Source organism: Rhinopithecus bieti, unplaced genomic scaffold, assembly GCF_001698545.2.
Source record: "Rhinopithecus bieti isolate Rb0 unplaced genomic scaffold, ASM169854v2 scaffold_3615, whole genome shotgun sequence".
Classification (NCBI taxonomy): domain Eukaryota; kingdom Metazoa; phylum Chordata; class Mammalia; order Primates; family Cercopithecidae; genus Rhinopithecus; species Rhinopithecus bieti.
The window spans coordinates 588,637-605,964 of NW_016804369.1; the positions used below are offsets into that span (position 1 = coordinate 588,637).

Sequence of the window (17,328 nt, forward strand, 5' to 3'; positions counted from 1 at the left end):
AAAAAAAAAAAAAAAAAAACAAACAAACAAACAAACAAACAAAAAAACAAAGATAACATTAATAATAGTGGTAACAATAATAGTAGTGACTAATATTCATTGTTTGCTACATGCAAGGTACTGTACTGAGTGTCGATAACTTATTCCACTTAATCCTCACAACATATCTGTTAGATTGGTACCCTTACCCCTATTTTCCAGACAAGAAAATTGAAGCTCAGTGTCCTGTAGCCAGTGCCACACTGGGCTAATTAATCAGAGGAGAACTTTAGCTCATTATACTAGGCTATTTATTGGAAAACAACTTTCCCTAACTCAGGTATATCTGTTAATGAACAACACACACTTTTCGGCCAAGAGATAAGCAAGTTCTAAATGGATGCCCTGGAGGACATGCTGGACACGGTTTTAAATGGACGCCCTGGAGGACATGCTGGACACAGTTTTAAATGGATGCCCTGGAGGACATGCTGGACACGGTTTTAAATGGACGCCCTGGAGGACATGCTGGACACAGTTTTATTTTATTTTACTTATTTATTTATTTTGCAGTTGCAAGATTCAATAGAGTGAAGACAGAGCTCCCACACAAAGGGAGGGGACCCAAAAGTAGTGGCCGTTTCTGGCTCCAATGCCTGGGTTTATATCCTGATCACTGTCCCTCCCACTGTGCTCTCAGGCAATAGATGATTGACTATTTCTTTACCTCCTCTTTTTGCCTAATTAGCATTTTAGTGAGCTCTCTTTACAATCTGACTGGTCGGGTGTGAGCTAAGTTGCAAGCCCTGTGTTTAAAGATGGATGCGGTCATCTTCCCAGCTAGGCTTAGGGATTCTTAGTCGGCCTAGGAAATCCAGCTAGTCCTGTCGCTCAGTCCCCGCTCTCAACAGGAAAACCCAAGTGCTGTCGGGGAGGTTGGCCGATGACCACTCTAACTGCTTCCTGCTGAACTGGGGCATAGCAGGGGTTGTGCAGTTGAGATTTCCTCGGGAGGGGTGCCTTCAATACTGGACACGGTTTTAAATGGACGCCCTGGAGGACACCCTGGACACAGTTTTAAATGGACTCCCTGGAGGACACGCTGGACACAGTTTTAAATGGACGCCCTGGAGGAGGACATGCTGCAGCCGGGAGCAGGGACATGCCACACATGGGCTTCGGGTCAGCAGGGATGCTCCATATGCAGAGGGAAAAAGAGGCAACTTGAGCCTATTGTGGGCTGAATTTGGTTTCCTCCCTAAATTCAAATGAATCTGACTGTATTTGGAGGCAGGGTCTTTATAGGGGTGGTTAAGTAAAAATGAGGTCACTAACATGGGCCCCTAACACAATATGCCTGCTGTCCTTTTTTCTTTGAGACAGAGTCTCACTCTGTCACCCAGGCTGGAGTGAAGTGACGCAATCTTGGCTCACTGCAACCTCCGCCTCCCGGGTTCAAGTGATTCTCCTGCCTCAGCCTCCCAAGTAGCTGGAACTACAGGTGAGCATCACCATGCCCGGCGAATTTTTGTATTTTTAGTAGAGACAGGGTTTTGCCATGTTGGCCAGGCTGGTCTCAAACTCCTGACCTCAGGTGATCTGCCTGCCTTGGCCTCCCAAAGCGCTGGGATTACAGGCATGAGCCACTGCGCTTGGCCTGGTTTCCTTTTAAGAAGAGATTGGGGCATCAGGGTACTCAGGGCAGAGAGGCACCAGGGATGCACAGGGGAACGGTCATGGGGGAACACAGCGAGAAGCAGCTACCCACAGGCCAGGGAGACACCAAACCTGCAGATACCTAATCTCTGACTTCCAGCATCTGCAACTGTGAGAAAATGAAGCTCTGTTGTGTAAGCCACCTGCTCCTTGGCATTTTTTTTTTTATGGGAACCCTAGGAAACTGCAATCAACTGTGCAGACAAATATAGTCAGCTGTTCAGTCCCTAGAGCCTGCTTTCCTATTCCAGGAGGAAGTTGCCAGCCTGCATTGCATGGAGAGGAGGCTAGCTGGAAACTTAAGGGAGAGCCAGCGTGGAGTGGGAGCTTCTTAGATCAAAGGTGTTAAACCTGCCATCGAGGACAACTGTCTACCTGGCAGCCTTCCCAGCTGTGCACATGCACTGAGTTGTTTGATTTTGACAATAACCCAGCAAGGTAGGCATTACCACAATCCCCATTGTGCAGATGAGAAATTGAGGCACGAGGAGATTAGGTGACTTGCTAAGTTCACACAGTTAGGATGCCTTGGGTCTGGGATTGGAATACAGGCCGTTCCGGGTCCAGAGTCGGCCCTCATATCCCTCGCATGCCACAGTGCGATCGTGAGGTCTCTGGGGAGCAGAGGCTGAGACAGAAGGCCCATTAGGCCATAATATCTGTGCAGGAGGAAGGGAAGGACCCAGGAAGGCAGCAGGAGCTCTTGGATCAAGAGGAAGACTCAACAACATTTCTGCCAGCTCATCGGAGGGGTCTGGAGCAAAGACTGCGTGCATGGGGAGGAGCCCCACTTTGGTCAAAGTGGTCAGACCCTTGAACCACCACCATCTTTGTTAACAGCTGGGGCTACCCGAAAAAGAGCAGGACTCAGCTCAAAACACAGGAACCCCCAAGCAGCTAAGCGCTGCTACCAGCACTCCTTGAGGCTGAGCGACAGTGCTTTCTGGAAGAAAGTCTGAGTCTCTTTCCCTGTCAGCCACAGTGGACCTCTTAGTTATGACACGGAACGGGGATATTCTGGTGTTTCTGGAATCATCTATACCAGAAGATTCCGTATATAGTCTATATCCTTTAGCCTATTTTCTTCTAAAATCAGAAATTCAAATTCCCAGGAAGCTCTGTTATTTTAAAATGAAAACAGAACATTTTTACACAACCTCAAATTTTCACTTTCAGTCCTTTCCTGGGTCAGAGGAAATAATGCATTCAGTGAATGTTCTCTTTTCTTTGTCCTCAAAACTGTCCACCATGTGGCCTGGGTCATAAGATCTCAGTTGTCTTCTCACAGTCACTGATGAGCAGTCTGATAGGAAATCATTTTAAAAACAATCCAACCAAGTCGCTCTTGCCATGTGCCAGGCACTGGTTCTGGCCAGCATTTCTCTGCCCCTGCCCTGTCCACATTTGGGGCTGGAGAGTTCTTTGCTGTAGGAGGCTGCCCGGGGCAGTGAAGGCTGCTGAACGGCACCCCTGGCCTCCACCTCCCGATGCCAGTAGCATCCCTCTCTCCAGCGGTCATGACCAACAGTGTCTCCAGACATTGCTAAAGAACCCCTGGGCAGCAAGAGCACCCCCAGTTGAGAACCACTATTCTCACTCCTGTTTGTAAATGTATTTGTTCAAGCCCCATGACACATCGTCTATGACTCTCTGTTAGACAGATGAGGGGCCTCTGTAAATGAATGGACATTCTTCTGTATTTTTCTTTTCCTTTCTTAAAAAAAAAACAAATTGCGGTGGCTCAAGCTTGTAATCCCAGCACTTTGGGAGGCCGAGACGGGCGGATCATGAGGTCAGGAGATCGAGACCATCCTGGCTAACACCGTGAAACCCCGTCTCTACTAAAAAATACAAAAAAAACTAGACGGGCGAGGTGGCGGGCGCCTGTAGTCCCAGCTACTCGGGAGGCTGAGGCAGGAGAATGGCGTAAACCCGGGAGGCGGAGCTTGCAGTGAGCTGAGATCCGGCCACTGCACTCCAGCCCGGGCGACAGAGCGAGACTCCGTCTCAAAAAAAAAAAAAAAAAAAAAAAAAAAAAACAAAAAAATGTATGAACACTTACATCACCTATATCCATGGAAGAAACTTAGGAATGAGGAACTCCAAGAGATGACTAAAATTCGAGTGTATGTAGCATCTTCCACAAAGAACAATAATTTTATAGAGAAATGACAGGAGAAAGGAAATAGCCTTAGGCCTCCTATGATTGAGAAACTACAGAAAGGTAAATATATGGGGGAAACTAATGGAGAAAGGTTTGTTTGCAGATTTTTTCTGTGTCAACTGTGGGCTAATCATCGTCTAGCGTCATATCCAGTAAAGGAGAGTTTATATTTGTCCATTTAGATATAAAATGAGAGGGTAGAGAGAACTTTTCCTACCTTTGTTTCTTGTTAATTCCCTTTAGCTCAACATAATTCTTATGGCAAAGACACATATTTTTGAGTGACATTCTGATTTCCCTCAAGTTGAAAGCTTGTATTGCAAACAAAAACTGCATATGCAGAAGTGTTTAATTTTAATAAACTCCAGGTGATCAATTCTTTCTTTCATGGATTGCACCTTTGGGGTTGTATCTGAAAAGTTATCACCAAACACGATGATATCTAGACTTTCTCCTATGTTATTTTCTAGGAATTTTATCGTTTTGCATTTTTACATTCAGTTCTGTGGCCCACTTTCAGTTAGTTTTTGTGAGGATGCAACCCAGAAGAATAATATCAGAGGACTGACATGACTCAAGTTCAAGACTGCCTGGAAAGCCGTAATAGCCAAGACAATGTGGTATTGCTGAAAGAACAGATAAATTGATGAACAAGGCAGAAAAGAGAGCCCAGAAACAGACCTGCATAAATGTAGTCAACTGACCTTTGACAAAGGAGTAAAGGCAACTCAGTGGAGCCAAAGTCTTTTGACAGCCTTTTCAGTAAGTTGTGCTGGAACAACTGGGCATCAAAATTCGTAAAAATGGTAGTAAAGATGACGATGAAATGGATCACAGAGCTTGCATTCTCATGTATTGTGCTTTTTCAAACCACGCCATGTGACAAATGTCCTTGTGCCTACCTACTGTGCGCAGATGCCTGTTTTTCTAGGGTCTCTACCAAGAAGCGAGTCTTACAGTAAGATAAAGCGGTATTTTAATTCCACTAACTCCACTGTTCTTCACAACAGCACTGTGAGGTTGGTGTTATTACATCTCCTTTTCTTCTGGATAAAGAACGTTGAGACTCTGGGAGGTGAACGTACATGGCAGACTGCATTTTCCAAAGATGGCCACAACAGTCTCTCCTGCCTGCTCACCTCCTCCCCGAAGTGACCTTATTACATCCGACTGAAGAGGTGGAGTCTAATGCCCTCGCCTTGCATCTGGGCTGGCCTTAGTGAGTTGCTTGCGTTGGGGCTCAGAAACTGACATCTCAAAATATGCTCCCTTCACATGCTGAGCTGAGGCAGCAGCCTCAAGCTCTCTCTGACCTTCCAACCATCACCCTCCTACCCTCTCTCATTCCTCCGTCTCCCTTAAAGTACAGGATCAAGTTCTCTGATGTTCCCTTTTCTGCCCAAAGTCTGCACCCCACAGGAAGAACATCATAGCCTCTGGTGCTTTCCCTGAGTTTTTATCTACTGAATTCATATTGCAGGAAGAAAGATGGAACTCTATTAACACAGCTGGACAGACTTTTGTCACAAAGCATTTCCTGCTGTGCAGGTCCGACAGACTTTGCCCCAGGTCACTGTACATTCCTCAAGCCCATTGAATTTCTCTAAAAACCATTTACTACCCCTCTAAAATCATCCACATTCTCCCATCTTCCTTTCCCCTAAGAAGAAGGGTGTATAACCGTCTGTACGCCTTATTGTGTCAGGTCGGGGGTAACCACTCTGCGATTTTCTCTCCATGCACGCAAATTAACTTTTATGCCATTTTCTCCTATTAACCTGCCTTTTTTGAGTTGATTTTCTCAGCAAAACTTCAGAGGGCAAAGCAGAAGTTTTCCTTTGGACCCCTGCACTCGGCCAATAGAATTTGACAGAAGTCTGAGCTTTCTCGTGCCAGGTCATGAAAAAGCGTCTACCTATGCTCCCGGAATGCTAGCCGTTCAGATGCTCCCTCACAGAAGCCAGCCTCTGAGTCATGGGAAGCCCAGGCCAGATTGAGGAGCCACAAGTGGACCCTTCAGTCCACCAAGAACAACTACCGCTCACACGGGCGACTGTGTTGAACATCAGCACAGTTCCACCTCCTGGTGGCTCTATGTGATCTGTGGGAAAATGAAGGAACACACGAATTCTCAGCAGATGCAGGGCAGGAAACCTTCTTCTATGTTCAGTCCCACCTTGGCAGAAATCTGCAATATACTGGAGAGGAGAGATGTTGCATTCCATTAAAAGTGGGAGTGAAACCCACTTTATTTGTTTTTTATTTAATTTTATTATTATTATTATTATTATTATTATTATTATTATTATTATTATTTTGAGACAGAGTCTCGCTCCATCGCCCAGGCTGGAGTGCAGTGGCACAATCTTGGCTCACTGCAATCTCCACCTCTCGGGTTCAAGCAATTCTCCTGCCTCAGCCTCCTGAGTATCTGAAATTACAGGCACCTACCACCACCCCTGGCTAATTTTTTGTAATTTTAGTAGAGACGGGGTTTCACCATGTTAGCCAGGCTGGTAACTCCTGATCTCAGGTGATCCACCTGCCTTGGCCTCCCCAAGTGCTGGGATTACAGGTGTGAGCCACTGTGCATGGCCAAACCCACTTTAATAGGTCACTGAAGGTCAAGGTGACCCCAGCAAGTTGCAGAAGACGTGGAGAGCGTCCGAGAGGCTGACGGGTTGGCTGACAGGCTGTGCCTCATGGTGATCTGAGGTCAGTTCAGAGAATCCCCGCCGTGGGTTTTTACGTCTGACTGATGCAGTGCAGTCAGCTGAGGATGGCAGTGAATGTGCAGAACTTATCTTCCTGTCTTTCTGAAGACAAAGTTACTTTAAAAAATCATCCCGCCCAATTCTACCTTCCAGCAATGCTTGACATATAATAAGGCCTCAATGACTTTTTTCTTGAGTGAATGAAGGTATTGCCTATGTCTTACAGATGAGGCAGCTGAGGCTAAGTGACTTGGATAAGCCATCTTGCTGGTTCTGTAGAGGTCTCCTGACGTAAAAGGTCTCATTAGTTAAGAAAACTATCATCTAAGACTCCCTTGGCCATTAACTTTCTTTTATGCAAAGAAAAAAGGTCAATTTAAAATTAAGCCTAAATGAAATGGAATTCAGATGCTCAGGGTCAAGTCCTAGGGGGAGGCACTGAGGAAAGGACAGCTGTCTGGGGGCTGGTGGCAGGGATCGAAGCTGTGCAGCACAGTCGGTGGGAGGGATCGAAGCTGTGCAGCACAGTCGGTGGGAGGGATCGAAGCTCTGCAGTACAACTGATGGCAGGGATTGAAGCTCTGCAGCACCAGTGGGTGGCAGAGATCTCAGTTTTGCAGTGCCAGTTGGTGGCAGGGATTTAAGCTTAGAAGCACAGTCGGTGGCAGGGATCGAATCTTTGCAGTGCCAGTCGGTGGCAGGGATCTAAGCTCTGAAGTGCAGTCGGTGGCAGGGATCTAAGCTTTGCAGTACCAGTGGGTGGCAGGGATCTAAGCTCAGCAGTGCCAGTTGGTGGCAGGGATCTAAGCTTTGCAATGTCAGTCAGTGGCAGGGATCTAAGCTTTGCAGCACCAGGTGGTGGCAGGGATCTAAGCTCTGCAGTGCTAGTCGGTGGCAGGGATCTAAGCTTTGTGGCACCAGTTGATGGCAGGGGTCTAGGCTTTGCAGTGCCAGTCAATGCCAGGGATCTAAGCTCTGTGGTGCCAGTCAGTGGCAGAGATCTAAGTTCTGCAGCGCCTATGGCCCATTGGTTCATCCTGGCCAAGCCTCCAACAAACAGCCCCGTGCAGCTTCTTTGCTTCGAGCATTTGTCAATTTGCCAATTCCTGTAGTATAAACACTCATGATTTCATGCTGCCAACCCAAAGTCACTGAATGCAGAGTTAGGAAGAAATGTGGCACCATGGCTTTTGGTAGCTGGTATGACCAGCTCAGTGGTCTCCAGTTACTGGTGTCCCCACAATTCCCTCTTGTCTTGCTACCAGCACTTGAATTTGCAGCCCTGGAAATGTGAGCACCAAGCAAGGAGAGAATCAACAACTCCAGCTGGCTCCACATCCAGCATTCCGGGTTAGAGAACTGTCTACAAGAGGAAACTGAAACTCCTCATAGAGCTACACTCTGCGTTCCCCGAGGTTGCTTAGTTACTAAGCTGCAGATCTAGGGTTTGAAGGCGGGCTTTCTGGCGGAGGCTTTCTCACTCCAAGGTTGTTGCTTGTTTCATTACCTCATGCTGTTTTTATTTTTTCCACCTAGGCTGTGACAGTTAATTTATCAGGACAGTGAGATTCCAGGGACAATGGCATTTGTACTGATAGTGGAATCGTGGAAAATAGGAGGAAAAACGCTGACAGCAACTCAGGTCCTTTGACGTATCTCTGACTATAAATAAAAACAATTAGATGCAAACAATATTTTTGAAAATATAGAGAAACCACCGGTCTGTTGGACTCCCTGATTCATAATCCCCCGCTTCTCTGTGTAGATGATAAAATTTGTGATTCAAAGCTGCTGTTTTCTCTCTCTCTTTCTCTCTATCTCTGTCTCTCTCTCTCCATGGAATGGAATGAAAATGGAAACAAGCCAGGTCCATGACAACCTAGACACTTGGGAAGTGAGATGGAGAACGTGGCAGAGATGACCCTTGCCTGGATATTTTTTAGTCCATTTCCCTCTGTGCTCTTGATACCTTTCTCATCCCCAAGGAGCACAAAGGAAAGTAAACAGAGGCTGCATTCATGAATCAGGCCAGTGAACTGGCAAATGAGTCTTGCATATGCAGAGACTCACTCTTCTCTTTCTGAGCCTGCTGGAAAAACACCCTTACCTTTAATCACACACATACACATGCACACATATGTGCACACGCTTACACATGAACACACATGCATTTGCATATGTACACATGCACACAAGCACATGCAGGCTCATGCACACATACACAATGCACACATGCACACACACACAATGCACACATGCACACACTCACACATTAGCATATGCACACACGCACACACACATGCAGGCACATGCATACACATGTACTCACAATGCACACACACACTCACACTTGTATATGCACACACACACGCACACACACACACTCACATGCACACACATACAGACATGTATGGACAAAAATATAGATAAAGAGGAAAAACTGGAAACCTCAAAAAATCTCTACATGGACTGATGTTTCTTCTGCTACCAGGTGTTGAATTTTGTTTCTCCTTTTGCTGAAACTTGCTCTAAGCCTAATACTCCTTGGAAACAAAACCCACAATCCATTTTTGAAAACGACTGAAGATCTTTTTCTTTTCTTTGGGATCATAAAATATTCTCGACACTGAACCAGCTGCAAAAGTGAAGATGAAGTTAATACATGCTTCATATGCGGCCCAAATGTCACTTTCCTATTTACAGCCCTTGAAACTTTGGCAGAATCAAGGCGATGGTCTTGGGAAGACAGAGGCTGCATTTCCCAGCACATTTAGGGTAACCATAAGCAGAGTGTGGCAGCATAGGCCAACAACAATTACGGCATTTTGTTTTGTAGAAATGAGACACAGGAAGCATACATATCAGCACGTTTACAAAACTAAACATCGTGGATTTGCAGCCCAGAGATAATAACTGCCTTCCACTGTGACCCTCCAAAATCAGCATATGTCTGATTTACCAGCTGTTTTCTTGTAGGCTCTTCCAGTAAGGGAAATTAGGAGGCCTCCAGGCTGGAGGAAGAGGAGGCATTTGCTCCTTCATCTCTTCTTTCTGGGCTCCTTGTCTTCTTGCTGTTTCCATGAGCATTAGGGCAGTAATGCTTCACCCCACAGCATCAGGTCCTTTCCTCAGCAGCAACTGGATCCAGTTCACAGTTTCTCCAGCACTTGCAGAATCAGCCTCATTTCACTCTCTCATGGACAACACCATCAGCCAGCCCATGCCACCACCTCAGAGGCCTGGCTTCCACGCCCAGATTTGGAGGAGCAGCAACAGCTGAGCAGGAAGCTTTCCTCGGAGGGGGCTCCCAGACCCAAAGAGCATCTATAAGCTTCCAGGTTGGGATAATTCCAACCTTTTCTTTGTTCCTTCAGCACCAGGGATGGTGGCTGTTTTATGCATCAAGTTCCAGGGTGTCATTCAGGCCTCTGTTTCCCCTCCTGACCTCGTGATCTGCCCACCTCGGCCTCCCAAAGTGCTGGGATTACAGGCATGAGCCACCACGCCTGGCCTAGTTAACCACCTTTATGCTAAAATCTCTCTGTACAAATGACTGATGAAGATTCTGTCTCTTGGTTATACTCTGATGAATACAATGGAAACTGCCATTATCAGGTGCAGTCACCATACCTGAAAGATGTCTGTGGGCTTGGGAGAAGGTTGAGAATGACCACACACAGATCTCCCCCTACTTCTCTTGCCTTCTTGGACACATTGGAGGAGGGCATGCTCTGCCTCCTTACGTGTGGTATGGGCATGTGGCGTGCTCTGGCCAGTGATGTGGGAGTAGAAGTGATGGATGTCACCTCTGATTGGAAACATTTAAGAGTCAGTGCACACTCTTCTTGTCTCCTTCTCCTACCCAGGAGGCCCACGATGTAGGTGCCACAACATGAAGGCCATCTGGGATGCTGAGCCATCACTGCATGGGGAATGCCTGCCCTGGACAGTCACCACTGCTGTCTTTGCCTGAACAATAGAGGCATGTTGTGGAAGGATGCTGAGATTCTGGTGCTGTTTGTTACCTCAGCGTCCCCTAACTGATCCTGACTGACTGAGATGGCAGGCAAGACCTTAGCTGTTTTGATGTCTACTGCATCATCTAGAACAGTGCCTGGCATACAGTACGCACCCAAGAAAGAGGTGATGAATGAATGCATAAAAGTGAGAATTCATGTGGAAGAGTTCTCATAGGAGCAATGAAATGGCACCAAATTTCTGAAACCGTAACAAGAGAAAAATAAACAGAAAGTTTCTGAAAGCAGTGGTTCGCAGCCCTATCAGATATGAGATCTCCATTGCTTAACGAATGTTTTAAAGCTCCCTTTTTACAACACTGAAATGGAATTCACAGATAATGTCACATACATACAAGGTAATTTCACTAAGATTAATATAATGCTCTAACTGGATATCAAATCAAGTAAAAATGCATTTGTAATGTAATGAGACATACTTCAACATGCCATTTGAGCATGACCACATGAGAAAACGCCTCTTCACAGTCATTGTAAATCTGCAGATTGAATGCAGGTTGACACTTAGTAGCTGCTGAGGACATTTTCCAATGTGGGGAACAACTCTCTATAAAGTTATAACGAAGACAAAATATTCCCTGATTAACCCTGAGTTTACAGTTGTGAAAAATTCATGGTTCTGATGTTAAACTACAGTGCAGATAACTACAGCTTCCCTTCTAGTTTGATGAGACATTTACAAGTCGTGAATAACACAGGGCAGTTTTTTTTGAGATAGAGTCTCACTCTGTCACCCAGGCTGAAATGCAGTGGCACAATCACAGTTCACTGAAGCCTTGACCTCCTGGGCTCAAGCAATCCTCCCACCTCATCCTCTGAGTAGCTGGGACTATGAGTGTGCATCACCACACCTGGCAATTTTTTTTTTTTTTTTTTTTTTTTTTTTTTTTTTTTTTTTTTTTTTTTTAGAGATGGGGTTTCACCATGTTGCCCAGGCTGGTCTGGGACTTCTGGACTCAAGTGATCCTCCTGCCTCAGCCTCCCAAAGTGCTAGGATTACAGGTGTGAGCCACTGTACCCGACCAGAACACAGGACAACTCTTTGTTACATGAGCCTGTCCTGGACATTGCAGGGCATTTAGTACCTCTGACTTCTGACCATGAAATGCAAGAGTATGCCCTAATCCTTGTGAAAAATAATCAGTCCTGAAAATGTGCCAAACACTTCCATGGCTGTGGGGACAGTTATGTCCCTACTGAGATCTGTGGCCCTAAATAGAATATTCTATCCCTGAGGGTCCCTACATCATACACAGACCTTTCCCCATCTTAGTCCATAGAGGGCAGTGAGTCATCACATCGTGGTCACTGCTATTGCCTCACAGTGACCAAAGGGAGGCCACAGAGGAAAGAAGAGGAAGAGAATCCACTGCTTTCAGTGTGGACAGATGAGCAAAGAAGAGTGCATTTTCATTCACCAAGTCCTGGAGGTGCGGCAGGGTGGGAGAGCCTGTGTGCCTCAGAGGGAAGACGATGCTTCTGGAAACGTCACAGACAAAACATATTTCTCTTCCATGTGCATGAGAATGAGTCAGCCTTCCTCTGCATGGCTTTCCTCTCTTCATCAACCCTCACCCTGACCTTCGGCCTGTGTGATTACAATCAGCATAACGCAACAACAGGATGGTCCATATACATTCAGGAGGTCATCTACAGTCTCTTCCACGCTTGTAATCTCCTAGGTAATAGGAAATGGCCATTGTTGCCCCCTGTACCAGTGGATCCTGTTGGTAGAGGGTGCCCGAGCTTGACCCAGGTCATTGCTCCAAGGTGTCCTTCAGAAAGAAGGAGCGAGGGCGACTTCTTCCAGACTTGGACATCTGTGTGACTGGCAGCCTTCCGCCCAACTCCTGCCATGCACAACCTGCTCAGCCATGCACAGTGGTTCTAGAAGATAGTTCTTGACTTGATAACAGTGAAAAATAATGTTGAGTTATCACACCACTGGCTCTTTTGCCAAATGCTTCATGGGCCCTTCATTCTAACACTTTTCTGGAAAGAAACTGTCCTGCATTATACGTGCTGGGCTTCCCCTCTGGTTTTATGGTCACCCTGGCAGGCTGTGAAGCACAAAGCATTCTGGGACTTCTGCTTAAGACTTACTCCTACTCAGTATTTATTGACCAATGGGACCACCAACTCTTTCACTAGAGACCATCTATCAAACTGCTTCAGTTCATCTGCTTCTGCCAAGGCACTCTCTGCAAGTTCCTGAGTAGGAAGCCTTCCTTGGCTTAGCAGATAGATATCTGTGACTTTTTCCGACCTCTAAGGAAAGAAGTCCCACCAACATCTCAGAGGGCAGCAGGTTGTTGGACTACGAGAGCAAGAGCTTGTCTGACTTCCAGTGACCTCACTGGAGTGTTTCTCAGCTCCTTGACAAGTGTGGCTGGTGGTGCACACCAGACTTTGAAGGTGGATGAGCATAAGGAAGTTTAGTGCGGAGAATCTGAGACAGGCTCTGGAGCTGGATGCGTGGGTTCAAAGCCCAACGGTAGCCCTGTGGCTACAGTTGAGCAAGTTGCTTAATCTCTTCTGGCCTTAGTCTCCTCGTTTGTAAAATTGGGATAATAACAGTACTTGCATTTTAGGGTTACTGTGATGTTCAATGACTTAATATGGTTGTAACAGTCCTTATTCATAAGAAGCGGGCATTCATTATGTTATGCATTAGCTATGAACATAGTTCATAGCTAACGCATAAAATGAACACATGTTCATAACTAATGCACATAATGAATGTCAGCTTATGGTTTCATGGCATTACTACTAATGATGAGATAATAATACATCAATACAAGTATTGATAACAATACAGGTGGTCCTCAGATATGGCAGAAATCCTTATGGCTGGAATCCAGGAAATGGAGTCTGAGTAGTATATCCATAGCATGCACTCAGTGGCTATTAGGCAGAGTTCATCTACCAGCATTTGGCAGCGTTTTTGTGCTTACCAACTGGTAAGGCAGTTATTTCTTAAGACTAGACTAATTCCTTGTTGCTGCAGAATATTCCTGCCTCCCAGCATTTGGCGCTCACGTGCTGTCTCTCCTAAACAAACACCACCCGCACGCTGAGCATTACTGGCTGCTCCATGTCCACTGTGTGGTACCTAGAAAACTTCCTGAAAGTTTTATTTGCCTCCTGATTTTGGCAGGTGGGGGCCGAGACAGGCTGCTTGCTTTATTTTCTGACCTGGTTTCTTGCTTGCATTCCTGGGTTTGGGGAGATGACTCATATCTCAAAGTCCTGGATAGTAGATGACGTACTTGCAGACAATGTCCCTGGTCCTGTTTAGGTTGTGGCTGTGATGTTCAGCAGAACAGAGATGACTTGGCTCAGGTGAATCATCCCCAGAGGCTGTGGCTGGCTCAGGTGCTAGGGAACATAATGAGCCGCTTGGTTCATTCAGACTCTTCTATCTCCTCTGCCAATTCTGGGGAAGCACTCCCTGGCTCTTACATAGACACACTCAGATGTATGCAGTCTTTCCCAAACTTCAGCAGTGCTCAATCTACATGCAGAATTACTGCCATACCCACACATCGTCTTGAGTTTTCAATATTTTGATTATTTTTCAAGACTTTATTATGAAAAATGTTAACCATAGAGAAAGATAAATTGTACAGTGCCCACTCATACCCACGGCCTCGCTTCCGTAAGTGACATTCTGCTGTGTTTGCTCTATCGCGTATCTGTCCACTTCCCAGCTCTCTATTCATCTTCTTTTGTGATTCATTTCAAAGGAAGTTGCAAACATCTCGATGCTCTAGACTGCATGCTATTAACTAGACTTCAATAATCAATTTCTTGTTTTATGTAAAAAACACAACTTTATACTATTACCAGAGATGGAAGACGACTATCACCGAACATAAACACAATTAACTCCTTTTAAATAAGGACAGCAAAAACACAGTAGTGTTAGCAGACACCAGTAGGATGTGTTCAGAGCTTCTGAGGGAGGAAGAGACTTCAGTCCTGAATGGTCATGTGAGTTTTTCCTTCTAGATAAAGCTGAGGCATTGCTAGGCTCTGGATCTGGATGTCCTGGGTTAACATTGTTCCAGCTCCTTCACTCTCTGGCTGTGTGACCTTGGACAAGTCACTTAACCTTTCTGTGCCTTGGTTCCCTCCTCTGCGAAATGGGGATGGTGATCATGGGACCAACTTCACTGGGTGGTTTGAAGAGTTAATGAGTTAATATATACAAACTCCTTAGACTTTGCCTGCATTTAGCAAACATCCAATTCACGCAGTCACCCTCTGATATGGTTTTGCTGTGTCCACACCAAATCTCAACTTGAATTGTATCTCCCAGGATTCCTGCATGTTGTGGGAGGAACCCACTGGGAGGTAACTGAATTATGGGGGCTGGTCTGTCCCGTGCTAGTCTCGTGATAGTGAATAAATCTCATGAGATCTGATGGGTTTATCGGGGGTTTCTGCTTTTGATTTCTCCTCATTTTTCTCTTGCTACCACCATGTAAGAAGTGCCTTTCGCCTCCTGCCATTATTCTGAGGCCTCCCCAGCCATGTAGAACTGTAAGTCCAATTAAACCTCTTTTTGTTCCCAGGTTTGGGTATGTCTTTATCAGCAGCGTGAAGATGGACTAATACACCCTCTCTCTACCAGCGGGTATAGTCTGATGAGGTCTATGTGGCAGCATAGGGTGGCAGCCATGGAAGAATGCTGTTTAAATGTCCCTTCAAGAGGGAGTCACCAGAAGGAGAATCATTCACCACAGCCTCTGTCCTCAGGGGCCTTCAGAAGGCACCTGGTCAGTGTCCAAGCACGGCCAAGGTGCAGGGTGGCTGCTGGGACACCATGCGAGGCTCCTCTATGGACAACCTCTGTGGTAGCACTTCCTGCTTGGCTGCCCGAGAATTCCCAGGGCTTCCTGCAGTCAGGTACTTCCTGCCCAGTTTTCCCTCCTTCCCATCCTCCTTTCCCAGGGACCAGACCTGCACTGCATCCTGAAGCTCAGCCTTCCTACTCCTGCTCCATATTTTCTTTATCCTTCACAACTGCAGTCCTCAATTAATCTCTGGTGCATTGAACTCTGTCTGCTTCCTGAAGATGCTCATGGATTCTGAGGACTCCCCACGTGCTGTGATGTGACAGTCAGGGGCAGGGGAGGAAAACAGCCAGCTCCACTGTCTACCCTCCCTCCCAACCATTGAGAAAGTTCCCCATTACAGATTCATTCCTTTGGACCATGAAGCTTTTTGATTCCTACTAACCTTGAGTTAATTTTCTGAGTTTTTTGTTTGTAAAATATAACATATATACTAATGAACATCAGATATATAAATGGGTTGTATGAATAAATATAAAGCAAACTGTGTACCAGCAAGTGAAAACATCCTAACACACAGCCCCAGAAGCATCCACAATCCATGAATAATAACCCCCTCCCCATGAGGTGCCTAAGTAAGGAGAGAAGACGGGGAGAGGAGCTGCCAGGGGAAGGACCAAGGATGTACTCTGTGGCTCAGCCCCCTGGCTCTGCCTGGCCTCTCCTTGTTGGCACAGATCAGCCTGAGGGCCATGCCGCACACTACGGACCCATGACCCTCCATCAGAGTCACTGCGCTGGCTGAACAAGCACCTTCAGTGAGCTCTGGATTACAACACAGCTATGAAAAGAAGCCAGCCGGTGCTCTTCCTACCCATATGGAGAGATTTCCAGGGCAGATTTCAAAGTGGAAAAGTCAGAGGCAATACAGGAGGGCCTGTGTGCCCAGCTCCCACTGTGAAAACCAACCCAGCTGATGGGGATTCCTTTCTATTGCTTTCTAGGTTGTTGCTGCCCTCAACCTCCAGATGCAGCCCCCTGCCACCTTCAGGACCCCTGGCTGTCCCGTTGACTCAGTAGCAAAAGGGTTTAGGTGCTCGGAGGGAGTCCTTCAGGAATCTGTGCATAAAATGCCATGGTGCAGAGGAAAGTAAGACTATGCAGTCGTATTTGACTTAAGACCTCCATAAGGATACACAGGGAAGCAACAAAACCTACGGGGAGCAGGGGAGGAAGAGGGATGGGGCTGCAAGCCAGGGGATGCCTGTGGTCACCAGGAGACAGGGGAGGCAGGCAGGATCCTTTCCCAGAGCCTCTGGAAGGAGTGCGGCCCTGCCTACACCTTGATTTGGATTTCTGGCCTCTGGAACTGTGAGAGAACAACTGACTGCTGTGGAAAGTGACCTAAGTTTGTGGCAATTTGTTACAGCAGCCCCAGAAATGCAACAGCTACTAAGTGAGACACCTCAGCCAGGCCAGAGAATGTGCATTCTGACGGATAGCTTCTCATTTGCACCGATCACCGTGAGTGCCTGATGGGTGGGCATCCGGCGCCCAGAGAAAGAGTTGTTCTATAATCCTTGCACTCCTAGAAATGAGTGCTTCTTACCAAGATGAAATCCACCCATCGTTTATGAATGGCTCAGTTTTTGAGGACGGAGCAAGATGGCCGAATAGGAACAGCTCCAGTCTCCAACTCCCAGTGCGAGTGACACAGAAGACTGGTGATTTCTGCATTTTCAACTGAGGTACTGGGGTCATCTCACTAGGGAGTGCCGGACAATCGGTGCTGGTCAGCCGCTGCAGCCCAACCAGCGAGAGCTGAAGCAGGGCGAGGCAGCGCCTCACCTGGGAAGCGCAAGGGGGAAGGGAATTCCTTTTCCTAGCCAGGGGAACTGAGACACACAACACCTGGAAAA

At 46.6% G+C, this 17,328-nt stretch overlaps 1 protein-coding gene and 1 long non-coding RNA gene across 8 annotated transcripts in view; one reads left to right on the forward strand and one right to left on the reverse strand.

The window, feature by feature from the left end:
• TMEM132D (transmembrane protein 132D) overlaps window positions 1–17,328 on the reverse strand; it is an 865,119-nt gene that overhangs the window by 20,249 nt on the left and 827,542 nt on the right. The gene's annotated exons all lie outside the window — the stretch shown is intronic.
• LOC108526705 (uncharacterized) overlaps window positions 15,090–17,328 on the forward strand; it is a 7,849-nt gene continuing 5,610 nt past the window's right edge. Inside the window, exons 1-2 of the long non-coding RNA XR_001884587.1 lie at window positions 15,090–15,155; window positions 16,414–16,559. This is a non-coding gene — a long non-coding RNA (uncharacterized LOC108526705). The remainder of the gene's footprint in view (window positions 15,156–16,413; window positions 16,560–17,328) is intronic.